The 27,777-nt window shown below is 41.2% G+C and overlaps 1 protein-coding gene, 1 long non-coding RNA gene and 1 pseudogene across 7 annotated transcripts in view; 2 read left to right on the plus strand and 1 right to left on the minus strand.

Moving 5' to 3' along the window:
• LOC309652052 overlaps window positions 1-27,777 on the plus strand; it is an 877,231-nt gene that overhangs the window by 736,894 nt on the left and 112,560 nt on the right. The window lies entirely within an intron of this gene.
• Window positions 1-27,777, minus strand: part of FGF13 (fibroblast growth factor 13) — a 528,165-nt gene that overhangs the window by 126,063 nt on the left and 374,325 nt on the right. The gene's annotated exons all lie outside the window — the stretch shown is intronic.
• Window positions 12,046-27,769, plus strand: LOC309652014 (large ribosomal subunit protein uL22 pseudogene; annotated as a pseudogene). The gene has a single exon. The product of its transcript is annotated as a large ribosomal subunit protein uL22 pseudogene (transcript).

Consider the following 27,777-nt stretch of genomic DNA (forward strand, 5'->3'; position numbering starts at 1 on the left):
TGCTCACAAGTTAATATAATTGTTTTCACAGCCGACTACAGAATTCTGGAAGATATTCTGGATTTATAAAGGGATAGTTCCCAAACTGGCTGAGTTTTTCATCATATCTCATTATAACTAGAGACAACGGAGCCCCCCCTACTTGGCTCACAACCAGCTTGGGAAAAATACGTGCATGTATATATAATACACAATACAAAAAAAAATATGTATATATATTACATTGCATATATATTTTATATAATATATACACATCAACATGTGTGTATATATACATAATATGCATATGGACACATAAACATATACATAAACCTATTTTTTCCCAAACTTGCTTTGAGCCAAGCAGAGGGCTCCACTTTCTCTAGTTATAGTCTATCTACCTAGATATATAATATAAATATACATATTACACACATCATATAATATATGTAGTATATATTATATCTCGTACATACATATATAACATATCCTATATAACGGAGGGGTTTCCCCTATTTGAGGTGGTCTTAATACCTGGAACTCCTCTAGCTGGGAACCTGCGTGCCCTTGCTGGTTTGGGGATAGATACATGGCTCACTCCACGAATATCAGCAGTCCTTCCACGTCACATCCACTACATTTGCCTGTGCACAAAAGCATGGCTCTTGTATCTGTAAAGACTGTGTCTCCTGTACAGCAAGCAAGGTAATTGGATGCTAAGATCTTAAAGTCAACATTTGTTTGGGGATTGAATGTTCTGGTAACAGTTAATTAGCATCCTCATTCATAGTATTATCCTCGATCCTAAACCATGAACCTTAACCCAAGGGGCTGCTTCGGCGGATACTGAAGAGTTGGCATCCTTCCCTTGACGCACCACCCGCTCCCTGCCTTGAATTCACCAGCTGTCAAGCAAGGCCTTGCATGCTTTGCCCACATGGTAAGTTGCAGTTCTGTGCTCCATCTGGTGCTAAGAATACATCCTCAGCCACGGGACAGCATGTCACTCTTGCATTTATGTACTGGGCAGAGAAAAAACAGAGCTGGAGAAGTGGCTGAATCAGGGCAGCAGAAGTACAGTAAGTGCTCACACCGTCAGCTGGTTGCTCTTTAGAAAGAAGCAAGTGGTTACCAGCCAGATACCTTGCTTCCCACCCTGCGCTCGAGGCACAGAGGAAAGGAAGACACTGTCACTTCTTCGGATCCAGTTGTCCCAAACAAGCGTCTTTCCCGCCTGCATGAGTAGCGTTTGCTGACTGTGTTTCTAGCTTGTACCCTGAGCTGAGAAGCCCCTTCCTTTGCCTCGGGAGCCTCAGATCCAGGCCCCACCAGGACAGCCCAGCAGCGCAGGAACCAACTATGATTAGGAAGCATGTCAACCCTGAACCCGGGCCAATGGACTCATGGCAGCTTTTCAAGATGAAAGCATGTGTAATTAACTCTCTGATACGCTAGTGGAATAAAATCAAATTCTATTGTTCCACCTGAAATAAAATTCGGGTATAGGGCAAAGCTCTAACCCTTGCTGATGGAAACACACACCTTTTAAAAAATCGTACAACAGTTCCTAAGTGGGCGCCCTTAGGCCTCTGCTGATCGTCTTAGTGCTGGGGTCGGCAAACTGTGGTATGGCCCGGAGGTCAAACGCAGCCCACTGCCGTCTGCTTTTGCCCAGCCACAAGTTAAGAATGTTTTTTCCATTTTTAAATTGTTGAAAAAAATCAAAAGAAGAATAATGTTGCATGATACATGAAAATTATATGAAATACAAATGTCAGGGTCCTTAAGCAAAGTTTTAATGGAACACAGCCAAGCCCATTTGTTTCTGCATTGTCTGTGGCCGTTTTCTAACTACAGTGGCGAAGTTGAAACGTTACAGCAGAGGCTGCAAAGCCTAAAATATCTACTGTCTAGCCCTTTACGGAAAAAGTTTTCCAACCTCTTTCTTAGTGTTCCAAGAGTCTCTTTTATAAACTGCTATTAACTGTACCTTTATCAAATTAGATGATGGGTTTAAATGCACCTTCTTGGGGATTCAAAAGGCAACACAGAGGCCAGGAGGAAATCTGGGGTTCTATGAGAGATGGCTGTTACTCCTCTTCTCAATCAGTTCCTTCACATTTATAGCAAGGATCTACTCAACACAATAAACATGTACTAAGCCTCTGAATGGCAAAAAAAAAAAAAAAAAAAAAGAACTCAAGAGTTGGAGGGACCTTGCTTTGGATATCGGTTCCACCACTTGCTTAATATGTAAGCTGGAGAAGTCCTGTGACCTTGCCGAGCCTCTCTCCTTATCTGCAAAATGAGTTAATAATATATTATCCTGGGACTTCCCTGGTGGCACAGCAGTTAAGAATCCGCCTGCCAATGCAGGGGACACGGGTTCGATCCCTGGTCCAGGAAGATCCCACATGCCGCAGAGCACCTAAGCCTGTGTGCCACAACTACTGAGGCTGCACTCTAGAGCCTGCAAGCCACAACTACTGAGCCCACGTGTCACAACTACTGAAGCCCGCGTGCCTAGAGCCTGTGCTCCGCAACAAGAGAAGCCACCGCAGTGAGAAGCCCGCACACCGCAACGAAGAGTAGCCCCCGCTCCGCAACTAGAGAAAGCCCACACACAGCAACAAAGACCCAACACAGCCAAAAATAAATAAATAAATAAATAAATTTACATATAAAAAATAACATATTATCCCATTTAGTGCTCACAGCAGTCCAGTGTAATAGGGAAGAACAAATCTGACTCCATATCCCATCTGTTTATTTAACTTTGACCTTTGTATTCCGTTGCTTTTGCTACAAGTTAATCACTAAAGGGATGTTGCCTATAGCTTAAAGTATACTTAATGGCCCATCTCCCAGGACCCTGCCTCCTGAGCAATGAAGTTAAGCTAAAATACCTTCATTTACCCTCATAGGAAACATCCTGACCAGGCTCACCTGTGAATGGCAGCAGGAAATAAGACATTAACACATCTCCCCCGGAGTCTGGCAGGAACCAGGAAATATTTGCAATAACTATTGCCTTTTTAATTTTACCTCCTCACCTCCCCATCTTTGCTCTGTAAAAGAAACTTAGCATCCCAACCTGGGGCAAGATGGGACACTTTGGGACACTAGCCCACCATCTTCTCAATCTGCCGGCTTTCCAAATAAAGTCACCATTCCTTGCCCGAACACCTTGTCTCTCAACTGATTGGCCTATCGTGCAGCGAGCTGTATGGACTCCGTAACAATTTGCTATGTCAAAGTGCTTTTCAAAGGCAAGAATAAAAATGCCTTGCATGCCTGCCGGTGTGATGATTATTACATGTACTGTCTCTCCCCTATTTGCTTGCTTAGTCATCCCTTCAAGACTGTCAGACCTATTAAGCATGGCTTCCCCTTACAGAAACTCATTACACGTGTTGCCTTTGTCCAGGTAGGACTCTGTGATCCTGTCCTCTAGTATACACTCCACCAGCTTATTTGACATGGAAAGTCGGACTCCCTCATGTCACTCATACCGTGCCAGGCACTCTGACCCCATGCCCAATTGTCATATAGCGGAAAGAAGCCAAGACATATTTCAAAACAAATCAAGGTATACAATGTGAGTTAGAGATGGCCTGAAGGAAATTCCAGAAAAAATGTAGCCACATGAAAACAGAGAAGTGCTATGTTGTCACGGTTAAGAGAGCTGGTTCAGCAGTCAGATGGGCTTGGATTTGAATCTTCACTCTGCCCCTAACAGCTGTGAGGCCTTCCATGTCTCCCCATTGCCCCCGAGATAGCGTCACCACCCCCAAGACGACTGTCAAGACCCTGCATGATCTGGCTCGTACGCAACTCTTTTCTCTCTGCTCTCAAGCCTTCCTGGACTTCTTTCAGATCCTTGAATGTTCCATGTTCTTTCCCACCAAAGGGACTCTGCATGTGCTATTTCCCCAGCTGGAAATGAAATGCCCACCCCTACTCTACTCTTGCCTAATTCACCTAGTTAACACCCATTCATCCTTCATCTTTCTTGTCCTTTTAGGTGTTCAAGGTCTTCTGCTGGTGTTCAGTAGGCATTCTGTGAGAACTGTTCCTTGAGGCCTGTAGATGTATTTTTGATGTATTAGTGGGAGGAGGTGAGTTCCATGTCCTACTACTCTGCCATCTTGATTCTTCCTCTCCCATTCATCCTTCAGACCTTAGTTTGAATGTCATACCTCCAGAAGGTTCTTCCTAACCCCACCCCCATGTCCACACAACTGGTTCATGGACAGCCCCTACGCCCACTGCATCCTGTGCCTCTGTGGAAGAGCATCTGACACCAATACTTACATTTTTAAAAATGTAAAGTGGGTATTAATTGTTAAATGTCTGTCTCACCCACGAGAACAAGGATCTGGTCACCGTTTTGTCTAGCACCTAGATTTGTGCCTGCTACATAGTAGGTGATCAATAAATACTTACTGGATAAATGAATGAATGACTCTGGGATGTGCTGTTTCTTCAAGGATATCAACTTTATCATCTCACAGAGCGAGAGGTTCCAGAAGGATAACAACTGCACAGTCGTCAGTTCACTGATGACAAAAGGACTCAGAAAGCAGGAAGAAAACCCTCTCAGAGCAGTTCCCACCTCCCCGCTGACATAATTTCAGGGCAAACCTCTTTCTCTGTTGCTAGCCAGAATGCTACTCTAAGCCAAATAATGCAGCCCATGTTAAGGGAATTTAAATATCTTTTTGACGTTGCACGTGATTTATAATGTCTGCAAAGGCAGAGCTGAGATGGCTGATGTTTCCTTACACTGCAAGAAATTAAGGTGTCTATTTTCCCCAGCAGGTGTGCGAATACTGTAAATGCAATTAATGCTAATGACAGCACGTGCCTGCAAAGAAAGCAAAGTGAACGAGGGAGGTTGTTCCCGTTAGAATCTTCTCGCAACTTCCCATTGCCTCAGCAAGGAGGATGCAGCTTCCTTTTCTGCCTCTTAAAATAAGAGCAATAATCTCACTCTTAGTTTCCATGTCTTTTACCCAAGACAGATATAAGTTCCCTATAAACCCATTTTGAGCAGAGTACACTGAACGTGGTGTTCTGGCATTCAACTCTGCTTCTCATACTTTCATGTGTGTACAGATCCCCTGGGTATCTCGGTAAAATGTTAATTCTCACAGGCCTGGGATCCTTCATTTCATGCCGCGGGTTCACAGACCAGACTTTGAGAAGGGAGATCCTAATGGATACTTAAGCCTTTTTTGGTATTATCAGTAGTAAATGATGTGCTCAATGATCATTCTGGCGCCCTGAAAATTCCTTCTGAACCATCCCCCAAAGAGCAGAAATTCAAGACATCAACTTGAAATCTTGGGGGCCACAGTTAAGGATTCCCCAGTAAAGCAACTCTCTGCAAAGCTAAGGGGTGTTTCAAGCTTGGAGTAGGATGGCTACAAGCAGAAGCTGTAGTCAAAACAGACATGGACATCCTGGTCCAGCCATTTACAAGCTGTGTGACCCTGGCCAGGGCATTTATCCTTACTGAGCATCGATTTTCTCACCTGTGAAAAGGGATAATAGTTGCTGAGGGAATTTGGAGGATTAGAGACTAGAGATATAGTGCAGAGCCTGGCAGTGATTGTATTAGCACGGCCAAGGGTCATCTTGGCCCCATAAAACCTGGTTGCATTTAAGACCCGTGCTAGCTGGCCAACTAAGCTTCCTCATTGGCAGCTTCCTTTGTGGGGATACCTGCCCAGAGAAGGGGGCCTCCGGAGGGACTGCAAAGTTACAGACGTTTGGGACTTGGTCCTTAGCCCTTTGAGATCACGACTGTCATCGGCCCCATCAGGAACAGCGTCCTGGAAACCCAGCATCACCCACCGGCCCCTTTCTACTCACAGCCACCCTTTCAGGCCCGGCTATTTAGGCACCTATCACTTTACCTTCAGACACCATCAAACACTTTCTTAAAACTAGAAACATTCTTCTCTCTATGGAATTTGGAAAGTTTTATAGTTTTTTAGGCATGTATTATCTGATGTATAAGCTCTGGAGTCAGACGGCCCAAATTTCATGTCTGACATGTAGTTTCTTTTAACTTCTATGCTGTTCAGAGTCAGGATAGAGGTTACTCTTAGAAGTTAGTGACCAGAGTGGCTCTTTTTTGGGAGCTGTTAATGTTCTGCTTCTTCATCTAGGTGGTCATTATAGGGTTCGAGCCCTGGGCCGGGAAGATCCCACATGCCGCGGAGCAACTGGGCCCGTGAGCCACAACTACTGAGCCTGCGCGTCTGGAGCCTGTACTCCGCAACAAGAGAGGCCGCGATGGTGAGAGGCCCGCGCACCGCGATGAAGAGTGGCCCCCGCTTGCCGCAACTAGAGAAAGCTCTCGCACAGAAACGAAGACCCAACACAGCCATAAATAAATAAATAAATAAATAAATAAAAATAAATTTATAAAGAAAAACACATGCCATTCATATTAACTCATCTACAAAGACTAGGCAATGATGGGAATCAATGCTTTTATGTTCAAACAGCGAGAGTAAGTAGGATAGTTTAAAAAAAAAATCTCGCAAGTAGCCAGTCTCCGTGCCAACAGCCTAGGAGGTGACATCTCATTAATCCTCCCCGTCAGCCCACTTCCTTTTATTTTGGTCTATGTGAAAAAAAGGCACGAAGCAGATTCATGGAAGCCTAGAACTCCAGTGGGAAGAGTAGGAAGGACCGTGCAGTTTGGGGTCTGGCACAGCAGCGCCCTGACTTGCTTGGTTTGGTTCTGTCCCAGGTGGTGTCTAATTGTGTGACACCGCGGGAGCCAACATCCTGCGTCAGCTGCAGGTATGAATCAGCGCGGAGCACAGCTCAGCTGACTGTTCTCATCCAATGACGCTGTCACCGAGCTTATCTCTCACGTAGAGAACAACGATACACACTCAATCCATGGCTACTTGGCAAGCAGTCATAAGCGGATCCTATTTCACGGTAGTTACTGAGGTTAGGATTTTTTCTTCAAGATATGTTTGTGTGGACACAGGAGCTGCATTGCAAAGGAATTACTGGGTTGGCCAAGGTTTTTCCGGCAAAACCCGATATCTATAGTAGCCCTGACAGCGGCGTGGTGGGGTGGTTAAGCATGTGGCTTTTAGTTTAAGAAAGACCCAGGTTCAAGTCCTTGCTCTGCCACTTACTACCGGTGTGACCTTGCACTAGTTCCCTAACCTCTCTGTGCCTCAGTTTTATTAGAAATGGACCAGGTTGTTACGAGGCATGACCAAGATAATGTCTGTAAAGTGTGCCTAGCCCAGGGCCTGGCACAGATTTAAACACTCAATAAGTAATTGTTACTGCGGCGTCATTATGCCCGTGACTGCCATGGAAAATCAATGAGATAAAACGTAGAAAATGCCTGATGCAAAGTTAGTGCTTGATAAATGTCAACTGTGATCATCTCGAGACCACTGTTTCAGAGATTAGCATTGGTGTGGGAACATCTGGCCCACAGGGAAGCTGGGTATCTTCCTGATTAGCTGGAGTATAATCTGACTTGTAAATGCAGGAAAGTGGTTGCCCACGCTGCCCACCTGCAATCAGCCATCTGGTTACAAAGTTGAACATGATTTTTCCTAAGTGTAATCCCTGAAACATTATCCTGGACTTCTCTCACTTTATATTCATTCATATAGCTATTCATTTGCAGGTCTCCTTTTTAGCACATGATTTCCCCAAACGTGTTCCAAAAAACAATAGTCTTTGAAAATGTATTATTCAGTGAAAAAAAAAAGTTATGTGGTCAAATAAGGCAGAAACTCTGCATACTATACCCCTCTTTTGAGATCTGTAACATACACTGGCTTATTGAAGGTTCTGACAAGTCCTACCATTCATGCAATCACTCGTTCATTCATTCATTTAATACAACACGTATTGAGTGCTTACTATTTGCCAGTCACTATTCTAGGCACTGGGAAGAATATCGCAGAGAACAAAACCACCCTACAGGGCACTGTTTAATCCAGTGTTTCCCAACTGCATTCTCTCTGTAGAGACCCGTCATGATTCGGCACCCAATGCCCCACTCCCACTACAGCTAAAATGAGTATCTAGAATTTCCAAAGCCTGGCATTTGATCTCACACCTCTGTGCATCCGCTTTGCCCTCCTCCCTGCTGGAATGCCTTTTCTCCCCTCAACCCACTCCCACCTCACTAACCCCATTCTTCCATCTGGATTCTGCTCAAGCTGCAAATTCTCTGAGCAGGCCTCTTAGTTCCCTCCGCCAGGCTGAAAGAGCGCGCCCCTCCTCTGCACCCTCGTCGTGCACAGGGCACACCCCGTACCGTGGCACATTCGTAGTGATCTTTTTACTTGTCCATCCTCAACCAGACTCTGCATTCCTAGAAGGAAGTGACCATGTGCCATCCATCTCTGTATTCCCGGAACTTAACTTGTGTTTGGCTCTCAGTACTGACTCTGCAAACAAGTGTTAAATGTCTGTGCGAATCAGGGCCAACAGTCTAGTGTTATGCAAATGAGTTTCCAAAGGCACCGGCTCTTAGCAGGCTCAGCCTGGGAGGGTGTGATTTGGCAAGGGTTGGACTTCAGCCCCAACCCACCCCATCGGCCTGCCACCTTTTCGCCAGCAACCCTGAAATGGAAGAATGGGGTTCCGGGCCGGGGTAGGGGATCTTGGGGGGGACGTTAGACTGATTGTCCTGCACAGCCCTTTCAGACTTGAAACACTATATAAGTAAACTAACTAAAATAAGTAAACTAAAGAGACCTTGATGCAATCCTACGTATAATTAGCATGTTTCCTTTCTCTTAAGTGATTATTAATTATTAATAATTATTTAAGCAAGATATAATTAATAATTATTATTATATATTATTCAATATAATTAAATTATTATTAATTATTATTAACTTGGTTGTACTCAGCTGATGGCCCATTAACCAAATCGGACATTCTGCTGCTCATTTGCCTCTAAGGAAGTGCAGCTCATTCTGTAGGATTCCCACTATAATGAAACAAGTTAAAATTGGCCTTACTGTTGTATTTCATTTATATAACTTGGAAATTATAAATAACATTGAGGACTGCCAGATAAAATATAGGATGCCCAGTGAAATTTGAAATTCAGATAACAATGAATTTTTTTAGTATAAGTACGGCCCATGCAATATTTGGGACATACTTATACTAAAAAATTTTGTTGTTCTTTATCTGAAATTCATATTTCACTAGGCATCCTCTATTTTTATTTGCTAAAACTGGCAACCCTATATGTGATGCTTTTGTGTATCAACAGCTATAGGATAGCCAAATTTTCCTGGTACTGTACCTTCAGAAATAATTATAGGCCATTTGAGGGCAGTAATCAGTGGATAAACATGGGAACACCCTCTCTTCTTTCCCTGACATTCAGGATGGAGTAGACAAGGAGAAAGGAGACTGTCATGATTCTGGAAGAGAAAGAAGCTTTTCTCTCTGAAAGGAAGGGAGCAAACTCAGTTTGGAAGGATTTAGAACATCAAGGTTGGGTTGCTAAATTCTGCGGAGGCCGTGATAACAGATCCATTTAAAGTGAAAAGTAGAAAGAGCCTTCATTTTTGCTATTGATTGGTTAGGTTTTGTTCTCTGTGCTTTCAGAGAAAACATAAATTGATGATTTCTTTAAAAGGAAGTTTTTCGAATATTACAATGAGGAGAATAAAAGTACCTATGTCTCAGGGCTTTAGCAAGAACTAAACCTGGTAACACATTTTAAGCACCCAACCAGAGAAAAGGTTCCAGAAATTGGAGCTGCTAATATTATTATCATCTCTATTGTTGGTATTATTTCTAAATCTGGAGCAATCTTCTGAGCTTCCCTTCTTCCAGAATACAACAGGAAGGACTACAACACAGGAATAACTGGTTAGGTGAAGGGCGAGCATAGGGAGCTCGATACCTTACATCTCATCACTGCTGAATTTGTACTCTCAAATTATAGCGCCCCCCAACGACAGCAAAGGTTTTACCCAGACAGAATTTTTTTTTTTTTTTTCGGGATCTTAGTTCCCTGACCAGGCATCAAACCCGTGCCCCCTGCAGTGGAAGTGCAGAGTCTTAACCACTGGACCGCCAGAGAAGTCCCCCCAGACAGAATTTTGATACTATTTTCAATTATTATGTATTTTGTGTGCCAGTGCTTTAACTCCGTGCTGTTTTCAACCATGTTTGGCACAGGCATTGAGCAAACTTTGCTAGTTTTGTGAGTGAGTTGCAAAGATGTAAAGATGGCCAGAGGTTGGGTCTCATTTTCTATTCAAAAGCATGTTCTGTTAGCCAGATGGTAAATTAGAATCTCAAGTTCTAACACAAATTGATCTACTATGGTTTTGGCCACTCTTTCTTTTACCTCTGTGATCTATTTAACAGGTCATTAGCTTTGGTAACTTTTAAAATCCACAAAGTACTCTAAGTACACATAATATAGATCTTGTGTTAGACTGGTGTTACCTCTCATACTACTGGTTCCTAACAGGAATCTAGACAAAGTGTCATTCATTGAGTCTTGCTGGCAAAGCTAGTTATGAACGTATATATAGTGGGCTCAAACCACAGAAGCAGAGAAGACTATTTCCCCACTGAGCTAACTGCTGCGTCATTGTGAGTTCAAGCTGACTGATGGTTGGTCTATATTTAGTCCAGAAAAAGGGCCTCACTGAAAAGCGAAAGAGGTGATCAGTTGATACTCAGTAAAGGCAAATGATAGTAGCCACGTAAAATTTAAAGCGGGATCAGGATTCCAGGAAGCAAGTTAATACAAATACAACCATGAAATTAGTTAGTCCACCCTTATGGCCTGTGCTGCCCACAGTCTGTACTGTGCCCGGGAATTGGTCCCGATGCACAGTGCTGTTCCTTCCAGTGAGGTCACATGCGGGCCTTCCAGAGAAATCCTGATCTCACTGGGCCCCTAGATGACAGAGGAGCAAAGTTGGACTTACTGATGAGTAAGGCAGATGGGCTTCCCAAGTCTCCGGGACCAAGTGGGCGGTGATGGGGGAGGGGAGCAAACATGTCACTGTTCCCACTTGTACAGTTTAAGAAACATTAAACATCAGTAACAATTGCCCATTAGCCTAAGAACTTTGAAATACTGAACAATCAAATGATGAACACTATCCACTTTTCATAAAGCCATGCTACAATATGTTAAGTGGCTAAGGCATTACAACCAAAGTAAAATTTGGACTGTCCATATTCCATAACAGTTTATGTTTATAATCTTCCTTCTTAACCGTCAACACTTTTGCTAAGGCACAAAAGATAATTTAGGATTAAGCAATTTAATACAAACTGTATTTTATGGAGGGGTGATTTCACAACTTGAGAACACAGATCATTCAGCATCCATCAAGCGTCTACAGAACACACTTAAGGTACTATATGCCAGCAGTAGGACACACCCACGCCTTTATTTTGTTAAGATTCTTTCTAGTTTTTTCAGTTGATTTTGTTAAAGCCAACCCAGAAGGGGTTTTACCTTTACAAGTGTGTACATGGATAGATTCAAATAATCTTCCATGCTCAACACAAGCCCCATGTAACATACAGTCCAGTGACACCAGTACTACTGTCCTCTGTCCTTTCATTGTGCCACTCCTTTGCTCTAGCTCCTGTCTCAGGACCAGACTTGAAGGAGATGATGATCTACTAGAAGGGAGGAGATAATGGTTTCTACCCATTCCTCATAGGAACTAGTAAAAGTAGGACCGCAATAAGTAACTTTTTTAAAAAAATAAATTTATTTATTTATTTATTTATTCTTTGGCTGTGTTGGGTCTTCATTGCTGCACGCGGGCTTTCTCTAGCTGCAGCGAGCGGGGGCTACTCTTCACTGCGGTGCGTGGGCTTCTTATTGCAGTTGCTTCTCTTGTTGCGGAACACGGGCTCTAGGTGAGCGGGCTTCAGTAGCTGTGGTTCGTGGGCTCAGTAGTTGTGGCTCGCGGGCTCTAGAGCGCAGGTTCCGTAGTTGTGGTGCACGGGCTTTGTTGCTCCGCGGCATGTGGTCCGGGATCTTCCCGGACCAGGGCTCGAACCCATGTCGCCTGCATTGGCAGGCGGATTCTTAACCACTGCACCACCAGGGAAGTCCCAGTAACTTATTTTTAAACTTAAAAAGTGAAAGAACTAATAGTGAAGTTTAGCTCACCCTACAAAACACACCTCAAATGCTTCCTCTGTAGCAACAGAGATGATGATGATGATCCTGAGGATGACGATGATGCTGAGAGCTAAAACTTACACAGCACTTACCAGAAGCTAGTCAAGGGCTTCGTACATATTAGCTCATTTAATCCTGACTTCATTCATATGAAGGGGGCACTGTATTCTCCCAATTTATAGATGAGGAAACTGAGGTATAGAGAAGTTTAGTACTTTGTCCAAAGTCATCCAACTGGTAAGTAGCAAAATTAAGATTCAAACACAGACAAGTTGGAGCCAGAGGCTGTGCTCTTATCCGCCACGCCAAATTGTTATGCCTTCCTAGAGCTCCCGACGCACCTCCACAGGGTTTGGCTTAACCTCACACAGTTGGCACTTAACAGAAATGACTAGAATACAAGGCATGTTATCTAAGTGTCCACTTCCCCCACTTAATGGTGAGACACTTGAAGTCAAGACCCCTGTCTTATTTGTCTCTGTATGCTCAGGGCCTCGCACAGCATCTAGACCTATTGTATGTCCAGAATAAATTTGTTACGTGAACTAATTTGAAATATTAGGCCGATCCGTATGAAATTGACATTGTTACAAGTCAAAATAGTTCATTGTCAATTTCATTTAGTTCAACCTTCTAGAACACAGACAGCACCTCCAGCTCAGAAGCAAACCTATTCTTCATGTTCTTTCAATGCTTTATTTATTTGTAGCACACTGATACTTACAGGAAGAGACTAACACCATCAGGTAGTTTAGTCATCTACCACTGCCAAGACCAGAACACGGAAAAGTTGGTACCCTTGATTTACTTATGCAAACATTTTATGCCTCATTTTCCTCTACTGCAGGTACATGATAATGCCTCAGGGTACCCTACAACACCATTTTTAAAGGTCTCCAAACCAACAATGGCCAGGGCATTAGACGTTTGATCAAGGTGACATCCATCTTACCAATAACTTTCCAAAGCAAGTCTCCACTTCATCCCTATCCCCTTCTCTCATTCATTCGTTTATTCAGCAAGTAATTTTCAAGCATTTCTTCCAGGCTGGGCCTTGAGGATATAAAAAAAAACATACTCAGCTCCCACTGGTGGCTTTTTGTAACTCCTAAGTGGTAATAGCAGCTCGCTCCACGAGATGGCACTCCTAATTCTTCTTTGTATTCCTTTACTACCATGATGAAAGGTCGTATGATTTTCCCACTGTTGCAAAACAAATAGAACTAAGAGGGTTTTTTCACGATTGATGTAGCTGACTGCTCATATGAACATATTTCAGACACTTCAAAACGATGGTTTTCTCAGGGACACTCAAATGTTACTTTGGGAGAGGGTGTATATTGCAACATAGAGGGCATGTTGTGATGTGAAGAGGTTAGAACCTTCTCTTATTGCTGGTCCTGACCCTGAGAGCACGCAGGCTTATGGAAAAGAAAGGCAGAAAGTTGCATAGAACACTGCAGGCAAAGAGCACTGCAGCAGAAAGTGCACTGAGGTAGGCGTTTTGAAATTCCTCATACTCAGTTGCTCCATCCCCCCATTCCTACCCACACTGGTTCCAGATGCCTATGCCCACTCTCACCGCGACCCTCTCTACCAAAGGCACAGGATTCAGCTGAGTTTGGCAAATTCTGACCAATGATTTTAATTCAAGAAAACAGCTCTAAGGCTGAAAAGAATAAGTAGGAAAATGATTGTCTATTTTTTGAATGCTGAATACTGAGCAGTTTGATAAGCAAAGTGCTTAGCAAACTTATTTCATTTAATACAAGAACCCTATGAGAAAGTTTTATGTACAAACACTTATGTAATACCTGATTCTAAGCACTTCACAAATATGATTTCATTTCAATTAATCATCATAACATTCCTATGAGGATATACGCTATTGTTATTTCCCTTCTATGGGAAACTGAGGAATAGAGGGATTACTTGACTTGCCAAAGGTCTAACAGCTGGGGTTCATAGCCAAGAATGTCAAACTCAGTGTCTGGGCTTTTATGCTGCACCTCTGTTTCAGAGAAAAAATATTAGGTCCATTGGATAAGAATGCCCTCAAATTTCTGCTATGAAACCTATAAACTTACCTGACTCTGCACCTTCTCTGTTTGGCTAACATATTTAACAAAACGTCCATGACACAATAAAAAAATCACCTGTCATGCTGAGAACCAGGAAAATCACAACGTGAATTTTAAAAAAAGATAATCAACTAATGTCAACACTGAGATGACTTTGATGTTGGAATTATCTGACAAGGATTTTAAAGCAGCCATCATAAAAATGCTTAAACAACAATTAGAAATTCTCATGAAACAAATGAAAAAATATAGAATCTCAGAAAAGAAATACAAATTATAAAAAAGAACAAAATGGAAATTATAAAAATGAAAAATACAATAATATAAATTTAAAAATCACTGGATGAAATCAATAGTAGATTGATGACAGAGGATAGAATCAGTGAACTTGAGAATGGATCAACAGAATTCACAAAATATGAATAACAGCAATTAAACAGACTGTAAAAAAAAATGAACAGAACCTCAGAGATCTGTGGAACAACAACAGAAGATCCAATATTCGTATCATAGGACTCCAAGAAGGAGAGGAAGAAAATGGAACTGAAAAAATGTAAAAACATAAGGGCTAAAAACTTCCCAAGTTTGGTGAAAGATGCAGACCTATAGATTCAAGATGCTGAGCAAACTCCAAATAGTATAAACACAAAGAAATGCATGCCAAGACACATTATAATTAAACTTCTGATGAATAAAGACAAAAAAGAAATCTTGAAAGCAGTCAAACAGAAACAACACATTACCCAGAGAGAATACCAATTCGAATGACTGCAGATTTCTCATCTGAAACCATGAAGAACAGGAGGGAGTATCACAATCTTTTAAGTGAAATTCAAGAAAATTTTTTCAAGAAAATTCTTTTCTCTGAGAAAGGCCATGCAAAGAGAATGAAAACACGAGCTACAGTCTGGGAGAAAATATTTGCAAACCACATATCTGACTAAAACTATCTAGAGTATCTAGAATATATAGAGAACTGTCAAAGCTCAAGAGTAGCTTTTCCGGTAAGCGGCCTGAGGTGACCTCTAAAAATGGTTCGCTATTCACTTGACCCAGAAAACCCCACAAAATCATGCAAGTCAAGAGGTTCAAATCTTCGTGTTCACTTTAAGAACACTCGTGAAACTGCCCAGGCCATTAAGGGTATGCATATCCGAAAAGCCACCAAGTATCTGAAGGACGTCACTTTAAAGAAGCAATGTGTGCCATTCTGTCGTTACAATGATGGAGTTGGTAGGTGTGCCCAGGCCAAACAGTGGGGCTGGAAGCAGGGTTGGTGGCCCAAAAAGAGTGCTGAATTTTTACTGCACATGCTCAAAAATGCAGAGAGTAACGCTGAACTTAAGGGCTTAGATGTAGATTCTCTGGTCATTGAGCACATCCAAGTGAACAAAGCCCCCAAGATGAGGCGCAGGACTTACAGAGCTCATGGTCAGATCAACCCATACATGAGCTCTCCCTGTCACATTGAGATGATCCTTACTGAAAAAGAACAGATTGTTCCTAAACCACAAGAGGAGGTTGCCCAGAAGAAAAAGATATCCCAGAAGAAACTGAAGAAACAAAAACTTATGGTCCTGGAATAAATGCTGCAAAAAATAAATGCAAATAAAAGTAAAAAAACAAAAAAAGCAAAAAGCTCAAGAGTAAAAATCAAAAAATCCAACTGAAAAAAAAAAAATCGACAAAAGTCATAAACAGATATTTCACCAAAGTGGATATATAGAGGGCCAATAAGCACATAAAAAACCAATCAAAATCATTAGCTATCAGGGAAACGCAAACTAAAAGCACAATAAGAGGGCTTCCCTGGTGGCGCAGTGGTTGAGAATCTGTCTGCCAATGCAGGGGACATGGGTTCGAGCCCTGGTCTGGGAAGATCCCACATGCCGCGGAGCAACTAGGCCCGTGAGCCACAATTACTGAGCCTGCATATCTGGAGCCTGTGCTCCGCAACAAGAGAGGCTGCGATAGTGAGAGGCCCGCGCACCGCGATGAAGAGTGGCCCCCGCTTGCCACAACTAGAGAAAGCCCTCGCACAGAAACGAAGACCCAACGCAGCCAAAAAAAAAATTAATTAATTAATAAATTAATTTGAAAAAAAAGCACAATAAGATACCACTGTACACTTAGCAGAATGGCTAAACTAAAAAATAACAAGAGAAAATTCTGGTGATGATGCCAATATCTGGATCACTAATCTATTGCTCTTAAGAATGTAAAATGGTGCAGCCACTCTGGAAAATGGTTTGGCAGTCCCTTAAAAAATTAAACATGCAACTGTTTAACTATCAAATGACCCAGTAATTGCACTCCTAAGTATTTATCGCAGAGAAATGAAAACCCATCTTCACACAAAAATCTGTACAAATATGTTTATAGCAGCTTTATGTGTAAGATCAAAAAACCAGTAGGTAACAGCTCAGATGTTCTTTAATGGGTGAATGGTTATGCTAAGTATGGTATATCTATATCATGGAACTCAGGAATAAAAAGGAAAAAAATTATTGATATGCACAATACCTGGGTGAATCTCAGGGAATTATGCTGAATGAGAAAAGCCAATTCCCAAAGTTTACATACTGTGTGATTTCACATACAGCATTCAAGAAATGACAAAATTATAGAAATGGAAAAGAGATTAGTGGTTGTAAGCAGTTAGGGATGGGGGAGGGATGGTGAGAGGGATGCAGGAGGGTGACGTATGTGGTTATAAAAGAGCAACATGAGGGATCCATCTGGTGTTGGAACCGTGTGTAGTCCTAGGAATGTTGATGCACATAGAACTCGCACAAGTGATAAAATTGTATAGAATTTAATATGTATACACACACGCAAGTGCAGGTGGTGCTGGGGAAATCTGGGTAGAATTGGCATTTTATATCAGTGTCAATGTCCTGGGTGGTATATTGTACTGTGTTAATGCAGGATGTGATCGTTGGAGGAAGCAGGGCAGGTCATGCAAAAAAAAATCTCTGTTTATTTCTTGCAACTGCATGTGAATCTACAATTATACCAATAATAATTTCCGTTTAAAAAAAAATCAAGTGTTGCTCAGTCACTTAAGGCGCCATATTCCTCTCTAGCAACCACCTATTTGTTTTAGTTTCCCTGCACAACCAGCTTCTGATTTCTCTGTCTCAACTTCCTCATCCCCAATCAATTCTCAGTCCACCACAATGGATCCTATCATTCCACTGAAATGGCTCTTGTCAAGGTCAACAACGATCTTCTTGTCATTCTATCCCTATCTTACTTGATTTCTCACCCTGCTGACTGCTCCTTCCTTCTAGAAACATTCTTTCCCTCTCCGTCTTCACAGGTCACTCCTCAATCTCCCTTTTGGGCTCCTCTTTCTCTATCTGCCTATTTCTCTTCCTTCCAGATCATTCAGTAATTAACTTCATCAAGACCTGCAAGGTACTCACCACCTTCTCACAGTTAATCATCTACCCTATGTCTTCAATTCACTCTGTCCAAACCTTTGACTCAACAATCCATCACTGTATTCACTCTCTTGTAAACAAGCTTAGCTCACTAATTTCTCTCCATCACATCTGTCTTGCAAAGTCCCAACTTCAGTCAACTCTCCTCTCTGCCTACTACATCCCTCTATTTTAGCAGCTGAATATTGTTTGCAAAAACACACAGTAGTGTTGGCAGGTTTCATTTTAAAATTTAAAACCCTGATTTTAAATTTCAAATGAGCCCTCTATGTTGCCTGAACATCACACCACTTGCTTTCATGTTCACATTCCTACTGTCCAAAACAACGATTTCACAGCTTTCTCTCCCTTCTCAAACCTACAAACAAATCCAACATCTAACCTTTCGCTCACAGATGATGTTTTTGCCCCACTCAACTGACAAAGGAGCAGCCCTATAGTGAAATGTCCCTGCTTCTCTCTGTGGCTATCTCCTCCACTTGTGCTCAGTGTTCATCACATCCCCTCTAGCCTTCTAAGGGGTCCCCTTCCTCTCATTATTCCCTCCTTTCTTGCATCTCAAATTTCTCCCTCTCCCTCTGATCATCTTCAGCAGCAAATGGGCTTGCCTTAGGTATTGCCCATTTTTACAAAAAATTCCTTTTACCCTAAATCTCCATTCCACCTGCCAACTCATTTCTGATCCACTTCACAACAAAATCTCTTGTGTAAGTAGTCTATAGTCACCATTTTGACTTTACATCTCTCATTTTCTTAAAATTTATTTATTTATTTATGGCTGTGTTGGGTCTTCATTGCTGCATGCGGGCTTTCCCTAGTTGCGGTGAGCGGGGGCCACTATGCTGCGATGCGTGGGCTTCTCATTGCGGTGGCTTCTCTTGTTGCAGAGCACGGGCTCTAGGTGCACAGGCTTCAGTAGTTGTGGCATGAGGGCTCAGCAGTTGCAACTCGCGGGTTCTGGAGTGCAGACTCAGTAGTTGTGGCGCATGGGCCCAGTTGCTCTGTGGCATGTGGGATCCCCCAGGACCATGGCTCGAACCCGTGTCCCCTGCATTGGCAGGCAGACTCCCAACCACCACGCCACCAGGGAAGCCCCTACATCTCTCATTTTTTCCTCAACTCTAATTTCAGTTTCTCTCTTCACCACTCACTCTACAGATACTGTTTTTGCAAAAGTTATCAATGACCTTCATGTCATCGAAGTCAGTGGTCTCTTCTCTGCTCTTAATTTACTTGATTCCCAGCAGGACTTGACATATCTGACTATTCCATCCGTTTTAAAACCTGTTCTTCCCTTGGCTTCCAGAATGCTGCACTCTCCTGGTTCTATTTCTATCACACTGGCCTCTCTCCCAATCTGTTTTGCAGCCTCCTTTTCTTCTCATCCTAAGTGACCTCATTCAGTCCTATAGCTTTAAATACTGTCTATGTACTGATGACTCCCAGGTTTACATTTCCGCTCATATCCAACTGCCTACTTGACATCGCCATTTGGATGTCTAATAGGCACCTTAAAACTATCACAGTCAAGTGAGGAGCACCGGCTTGGGGTGTGTGCGCCTGGAGCACTCCAGACTCTGGCCACTCTCAGGAATATCTCCGTGGATTCCCAGCCGGGGGTCGGGCCAAAGCTCCTGCATTGGGAGCTCCAAGTCTGAAACACTGAATTAACAGAGAATCTCAGACCCCAGGGAATATTCATCGGAGTGAGGTCTCATGGAGGTCCTCATTTCAGCACCAAGACCCAGCTCTACCTAACAGCCTACAAACTCCAGTGTTGGAAGCCTCAGGCCAAATAACCAGTAAGACAGGAACACAATCCCACTCATAAAAAAAAAAAAAAAAAGAGACAGCAAAAAAAAATGTCACAGATGAAGGAGCAGGTAAAAACCTACAAGACCAAATAAATGAAGAAGAAATAGGCAATCTATCTGAAAAAGAATTCAGAATACTGATAGTAAAGATGATCCAGAATCTCGGAAATAGAATGGAGGCATGAATTGAGAAAATACAAGAAATGTTTAACAAAGATCTAGAAGAACTAAAGAACAAACAAACAGAGATGAACAACACAATAACTGAAATGAAAAATACACTAGAAGGAATCACTAACAGAATGACTGAGGCAGAAGAGCGAATAAGTGAGCTGGAAGACAAAATGGTGGAAATAACTGCTGAGGAGCAGAATAAAGAAAACAAAGAACGAAAAGAATTGAGGACAATCGCAGAGACCTCTGGGACAACACTAAAGGCACCAATATTCGAATTATAGGGGTCCCAGAAGAAGAAGAGAAACAGAAAGCATCTGAGAAAATATTTGAAGAGATTATAGTTGAAAACTTCCCTAACATGGGAAAGGAAATAGTCACCCATGTCCAGGAAGCACAGAGAGTCCCATACAGGATAAACCCTAGGAAAAACACAGCAAGACACATATTAATCAAACTAACAAAAATTAAATTCAAAGAAAAAAATATTAAAAGCAGCAAGGGAAAAACAAAAAATAACATAGAAAGAAATCCCCCTAAGGTTATCAGCTGACTTTTCAGCAGAAACTCTGTAGGCCAGAAGGGAGTGGCAGGATATAGTTAAAGTGATGAAAGAGAAAAACCTGCAAGCAAGATTACTCTACCCGGCAAGGATCTCATTCAGATTCGATGGCGAAATCAAAAGCCTAACAGACAAGCAAAAGCTAAGAGAATTCAGCACCACCAAACCAGCTTTACAACAAATGCTAAAGGAAGTTCTCTAGGCAGGAGCCAGAAGAGAAGGAAAAGACTTACAATAACAAACCCAAAACAATTAAGAAAATGGTAATAGGAACATACATAGTGATAATTACCTTAAATGTAAATGGATTGAATACTCCAACCAAAAGACACAGACTGGCTAAATGGATACAAAAACAAGACCCATATATATGCTGTCTACAAGAGACCCACTTCAGACCTAGGGACACATACAGACTGAAAGTGAGGGGATGGAAAAAGGTACTCCATGCAAATGGAAATCAGAAGAAAGCCGGAGTAGCAATACTTATATCAGACAAAATAGACTTTAAAATGAAGACTGTGATAAGAGACAAAGAAGGACACTGCATAATGATCAAAGGATCAATTCAAGAAGAAGATACAACAATTGTAAATATACATGCGCCCAATGTACAATCACCTCAATATATAAAGCAAACGCTAACAGCCATAAAAGGAGAAATAGACTTAACACATTAATAGTGTGGGACTTTATCACCCCACTTACATCAATAGTCAGATCATCCAGACAGAAAATCAATAAGGAAACACAGGCATTAAATGACACATTCGACCAGATGGACTTAGTTGATATTTATAGAGCATTCCATCGGAAAGCAGCAAAATACGTATTCTTTTCATGTGCACATGGACCATTCTCCAGGATAGATCACATACTGGGTCACAAAGTGAGCCTTGGCAAATTTAAGAAAACTGAAATCATATCAAGCATCTTTTGCAACCACAACGCTATGAGGCTAGAAATCAACTACAAGAAAAAACTGCAAAAAACAAACACGTGGAGGCTAAACAATATGCTAATAAACAACCAATGGATCACTCAAGAAATCAAAGAAGATACCAAAAAATACCTAGAGACAAATGAAAACAAAAACATGACGATCCAAAACCTATGGGATGCATCAAAAGCAGTTCTAAGAGAGAAGTTTATAGTGATACAAACTTACCTCAGGAAACAAGAAAAACCTCAAATAAACAACCTAACCTTACACTTAAAGCAACTAGAGAAAGAAGAACAAACAAAATCCAAAGTTAGTAGAAGGAAAGAAATCATAAAGATCGGAGCAAAAATAAAGGAAATAAAGATGAGGAAAACAATAGGAAACTTCAATTAAACTAAAAGCTGGTTCTTTGAAAAGATAAACAACATTGATAAACGTTTAGCCAGACTCATCTATAAAAAAAATGGAGAGGGCCCAAAGCAATAAAATCAGAAATGAAAAAGGAGAAGTTACAAGCAACCCCACAGAAATACAAAGAATCATGAGACTACTCTGAGCAGCTATATGCCAATAAAATGGACAACCTAGAAGAAATGGATACATTCTTAGAAAGGTACAATCTCTCAAGACTGAACCAGGAAGAAATAGAAAATATGAACAGACCAAATTGCCAGCACTGAAATTTAAACAGTAATTTTAAAACTCCTGATAAACAAAAGTCCAGGACCAGATGGTTACATGGGTTAATTCTACCAAACATTTAGAGAAAAGTTAACAGCTATCCTTCTGAAACTATTCCAAAAAATTGCAACATGTGTTCATTTTGGAAGGAACACTTCCAAATTCGTTCGATGAGGCCACAATCGCCCTGATACCAAAAAGAGGCAAAAATATCACAAAAAAAGAAAATTACAGGCCAATATCACTGATGAACATACATGAAAAAATCCTCAACAAAATACTAGCAAACTGAACACAATGATACATTAAAAGGATCATATATCATGATCAAGTGGGATTTATCCCAGGGATGCAAGGATTTTTCAATATCCACAAATCAATCAATGTGAGACACATTAACAAATTGAAGAATAAAAACCATATGATCATCTCAATAGATGCAGAAAAAAACTTTTGATAAAATTCAACATCCATTTATAATAAAAACTCTCCAGAAAGTGGGCACAGAGAGAATATACCTCAACATAATAAAGGCCATATATGATAAACCCATAGCTAACATCATACTCAAAGGTGAAAAGCTGAAAGCATTCCCTCTTGGATCAGGAACAAGACAAGGATGCCGACTCTCGCCACTTTTATTCAACATAGTTTTGGAAGTCCTAGCCACAGCAATCAGAGAAGAAAAAGAAATAAAAGAATATAAATTGGAAAATAAGTAAAACTTTCACTGTTTGGAGGTGACATGATCCTGTGCATAGAAAATCCTAAAGACACTACCAGAAAACTACTAGAGCTCACCAGTGAATTTGGTAAAGTTGCTGGTAAAAAATAAATATACAGAAATCTGTTGCATTTCTATACACTGACAATGAAATATCAGAAAGAGAAACTAAGGAAACACTCCAATTTACTATCACATTAAAAAATATACCTAGGAATAAGCCTATCGAAAGAGGCAAAAGACCTGTACTCTGAAAACTATAAGATGCTGATGAAAGAATTGAAGACCATACAAACAGATGGAAAGATATATTGTGTCCTTGCATTGGAAGAGTCAATATTGTTAAAATGACTGTACTACCCAAGGCAATCTACAGATCCAATGCAATCCCTATCAAATTACCAATGGCATTTTTCACAGAAATGAAACAAAAAATTTAAAAATTTGTATGGAAACACAAAAGACTCCAAATAACCAAAACAATCTTGAGAAAGAATAACGGAAACATAACTGGAAGAATCATGCTCCCTGACTTCAGACTATACTACAAAGCTACAGTCATCAAAACAGTATGGTACTGCCACAAAAACAGCCATGTAGATCAATGGAACAGGATAAAAAGCCCAGAGAGTAAATCCACATAGTTATGGTCAATTAATCTATGACAAAGGGGGCAAGAATATACAATGGAGAAAAGACAGTCTCTTCAATAAGTGGTGCTGGGAAAAGTGGACAGCTACATGTAGAAGAATGAAATCAAACATTCTCTAACACCATATACAAAAATAAACTCAAAATGGATCAAAGACCTAACTGTAAGACCAGATACTATAAAACTCCTAGAGGAAAACATAGGCAGAACACTCTTTGACATAAATTGCAACAATATTTTATTGGATCCATCTCCTAGAGTAATGGAAATAAAAATAAACAAATGGGGCATAATCAAACTTAAAAGCTTTTGCACAACAAATGAAACCATAAACAAAACAAAAAGACAATCTGCGGTCTAGGAGAAAATAGGCAAATGTTGCAACCAACAAGGGATTAATTTCCAAAATATAAAAACAGCTCATACAAATTAATGTTGTTAAAAAACAAACAACTTAATCAAAAAATGGGCAGAAGACCTAAATAGACATTTCTCCAAAGAAGACATACACACAGTCAACAAGTGCATGAAAAGATGCTCAATATCGCTAATTATTAGAGAAATGCAAATCAAAACTACAATGAGGTATCACCTCACACCAGTCAAAATGGCCATCATTAAAAAGTCTACAAACAATAAATGCTGGAGAGGGTGTGGGGAAATGGGGACCTTCCCACACTGTTGTTGGGAATGTAAATTGGTGCAGCCGCTATGGAAAACAGTATGGAGGTTCCTTAAAAAACTAAAACTAGAACTACCATATGATCCAGCAATCCCACTCCTGGGCATATATCTGGAGAAAACTCTAATTCGAAAAGATACATGCACCCCAATGTTCATAGCAGCACTATTTATAATAGCCAATACATGGAAACAACCTAAGTGTCCATCGACAGATGAATGGATAAAGAAGATGTGGTATATATATAGACAATGGAATATTACTCAGCCATAAAAAAGAATGAAATAATGCCATTTGAAGCAACATGGACGGACCTAGAGATTATCATACAAGGTGAAGTAAGTCAGAAAGAAAAAGACAAATATATGATATCGCTTATATGTGGAATCTAAAAAAGTGATATAAATCAACTTCTTTACAAAACAGGAACAGACTCACAGACATAGAAAACAAACTTATGGTTACCAAAGGGGATAGTGGGGTGGGGAGGGAGAGAGTAATTAGGAGTTTGGGATTAACATATACACACTACTATTTATAAAATAGATAACCAACAAGGACCTACTGTATAGCACAGGGAACTATGTTCAATATCTTGTAATAACCTATAATGGAAAGGAATCTGAAAAAGAATATATATATATATGTGTGTATATATATATAAAACTGAATCACTTGGCTGTAGACCTAGACTAACACAACATTGTAAATTAACTATAGTTCAATTTTAAAACATGGTTAAAAAATTCGTATCATTCATTTCCTTACTTAAAATCTTCCAGGGACTACCCAAGAGACTTAGAATAAAATCTAAACTCCTTTTCCTCCCTATTTTCCCAACCAGTCCTGTGGAAAAAGCCAGGGAGGGATTTCACCCTCCACTTTCCAGAAAACAAACTGGGGGAGAGGGCAAGGGAACCAACATATAAACACCCACTCCATATCTGCACTGGAGGAGGAGAAGATTGTTTTATTTGTAGGAAATTAAAAGCCCTTGGCAGTTCTTTACCAAGCCTGGGTCCATTAGTCTGGCATCTCCAGGGTTTTTCCGGGGGGACTGATTTCCATGTTTCTCTAATCTGAAGCCCCTGCTTCAAGTGGGCTGGTTTCTCCAAGGTGTTACAGTGAGCCAGAGAACCTCCTGTCTCCAAGAGTTTGTTAGAATTCCCCCATCCATCTCTTTACCTCACCTCCTACTGTCCTTTCTCACCACCCAGAGAAATGCAACCATCATTCACTACCGTGGCCAGAGGGCAGCACTGAGGAAAGGAAAGGTAATGAAAACCTTGGCCTTCTGTCTTCTGGTCCAGCTAGATCTGCCACTAAGTAGCTGTGTGACTCTGGGCAAGCCACATAACCTCTCTGAGCCTTAATGTTATTGAAATGGTCCCTGTTAACACTAAGATTCCATAATCAACTGCTAGTTTTCAAGTTGCAACACATTACCAATTCTACTAGCACCAGGTCAAAGAGGAAATGTAATAGTTTTATAAGAAATAAACAACAAAAAAAAATCATTGGGACTTTCCTCTTTTTCCTTGGAAAACCTTCATGGTTAACCAATGATTCAATCTTTCTTTAGTGAGACAGGGAAATCTTAAGCTCCTGAACCAAGCTGCCAATATCTGCTCACTTACTAGCTTCCAATTTGCAAGAGTTTGAGACTAATTTCTTTAAAGTGGTGGATCCTGCTTGACTTTCCAAAGCAGAAGATTTTTCCTCATTATCTGCACTGTGAAAATGTTTTAAAAGAAATTAAATGAGGAACGATTAATTGATATTTGAATTAGCCCTTAATCACCCAGATGGGGCTGCAGGAGCTCCAGGGGCGCGCCGTCTCTGGTGGCCCAGATTTTGCTGCACAGAGAAAGTACGCTGGGCAAACCCAAACTGCCCACCCGGTGCCCAAGCCTAAGTAAGGCTTCACAGCCTTTCAGCCTCTTTCCTCTCCTATATCCTATCCATCATCTGGTCCTGGATCTACCCAGAAACACTTCCTAGATATGTTCAGACCCAAAGAGCCAGCCCTTCCCCCTTCACCTATTTTAATGCTTTTTTTGGTTTGTTTTCACATCTCTGTGCCTTGTCTTTGCCTTTAATAAAATCTCTGCCTCTGATATCCAGGCTTAGTTCCCATTCCACCCTCTCAAATGTAGCTGAAATGGCCCCTCCTCTGCGAAGTCTCCGCTGCACTCTGCCCCTACCCTTCCTAAAATGAGCAGGAGTGTGTCACAATAACTTTTAGAGATTCCCCGTCAAGGCTGTCTTCTTTATCTCTGTATTGCCAGCGTCTGGCACAAGGTTGGTGAATTTGCAAAGTAGAGTTGACCCTTGAACAACACGAGCGTGAACTGCGCAGGCTCACTTACACGCGAATATTTTTTTCACTAGATACATTGTACAGTATATGCTAGATGATCCACGATTGGCTGAACCTGCAGATGCAGAACCTCGGATACAGCCAGCCAACTGTCAAGTTCTAGGCAGATTTTTGACTCTGTGGAGGGTCGGTGCCCCTAATCCACCCATTGTTCAAAGGTCAGCAGCACTTAATCACTGTCTATTGAATAAATGAGCAAGAGAACGGATCCTCAGAACCTGCATTTGCACATGCAGGAAACAAAAGTTCTACTTCCTTGACCTGATGCTTAGTATGATGGCAAGGCCTGCCTTCTGTATGTCGCTGTTCACTGGCCGCTTTCTTTAGGGAAGTCCTTTTCCTCTCCTATTGATTGTGGTAATGCATTTGAACTGATGTGGAAAGACTTAACAGCTGTTTTGTACTTAACTGCATCAAGGAGGCAGGAACCAGGCTAATGTGGACTGTTGACCTGAAAGGCTCCCTCGGTGGTCTGAATTGTAATATCTTGATGTCTGCAGCAACACTTAACTTCTGTACAAAGCAAGATATTTAAGAACAGTCAAGCTGTTTTGTCACTCTAATGACCCCAATTGGAATTCGCCAGTAAAACAGGAAGAAAATCTCCATGAGCATTCGGCTAGAAAAGTAAAAAGCAATTAAAAAGGGTTCATTTGTTCGTTGCCTACATTTCTCAACTTTTCCCCAGGACATATTTAAAATCTACGAATTTTGACAGGAAAGACATTAGCTTTGATCTGTGGTCTTGATATCAAAATGTTTACTATAGTTAAAATGTTTGCTCCTTAAAACGTAATTCACCCTTAGCTCCTTCATCCCTTTTTTGAACTCTTCAAATGTATGCAATTTCACCCAAGAGTGCCGATAACTTAACTGTATCCCAAGGAATTAATTTTCAGGGGCATAAGTTGAGTGGTGTTTCTAGTTTCTCACAATCATACCATCTTTCTCCTTCTAAAAGCTCAGTCTTCTCTACAGGAGGACCAAGACGCATCTGTGCATTGCTCCGCAGTGCACGGTAGGACGTCTAGCACAGGTTCTGCCCTCTCTAAGTTGTAGCTGATGACAAGAACAATAACAATAATGAATATAATAAACATGCATGACACCAACTATAGTTTCTGTAACTTTTACTATTAAATCTTAGCATCTCTGTAAGATAGGGGGTATTATCCCTATTGTGTGTGGATGAGGAAACTGAGCTTGAAGAGATTTTCAGTGTCTTGCCCCAAATTGTGGTTAGTGGGTGGCAGAGCCAGGAAACAAACCCATGTCTCTCTGTCCCCAAAGCCAAGACACTTTTTTCTCTTACAGGAGCCTCTGACCAAAATGGATTGCTTCATCTCATTTCTGTTTTGCAGGTGAGCAAACTGAGTCCTAGAGAAGGTCAGTGAACATGTCCAAGGTCACATCAAAAGGAAGTGTTCTGAGTAACTTCAAACCCAGTTCTGTGAGATTCCTAAGCT

The sequence above is a fragment of the Balaenoptera physalus genome (genome assembly GCF_965194825.1).
Source record: "Balaenoptera physalus genome assembly, chromosome: X".
NCBI classification, from domain to species: Eukaryota; Metazoa; Chordata; class Mammalia; order Artiodactyla; family Balaenopteridae; genus Balaenoptera; species Balaenoptera physalus.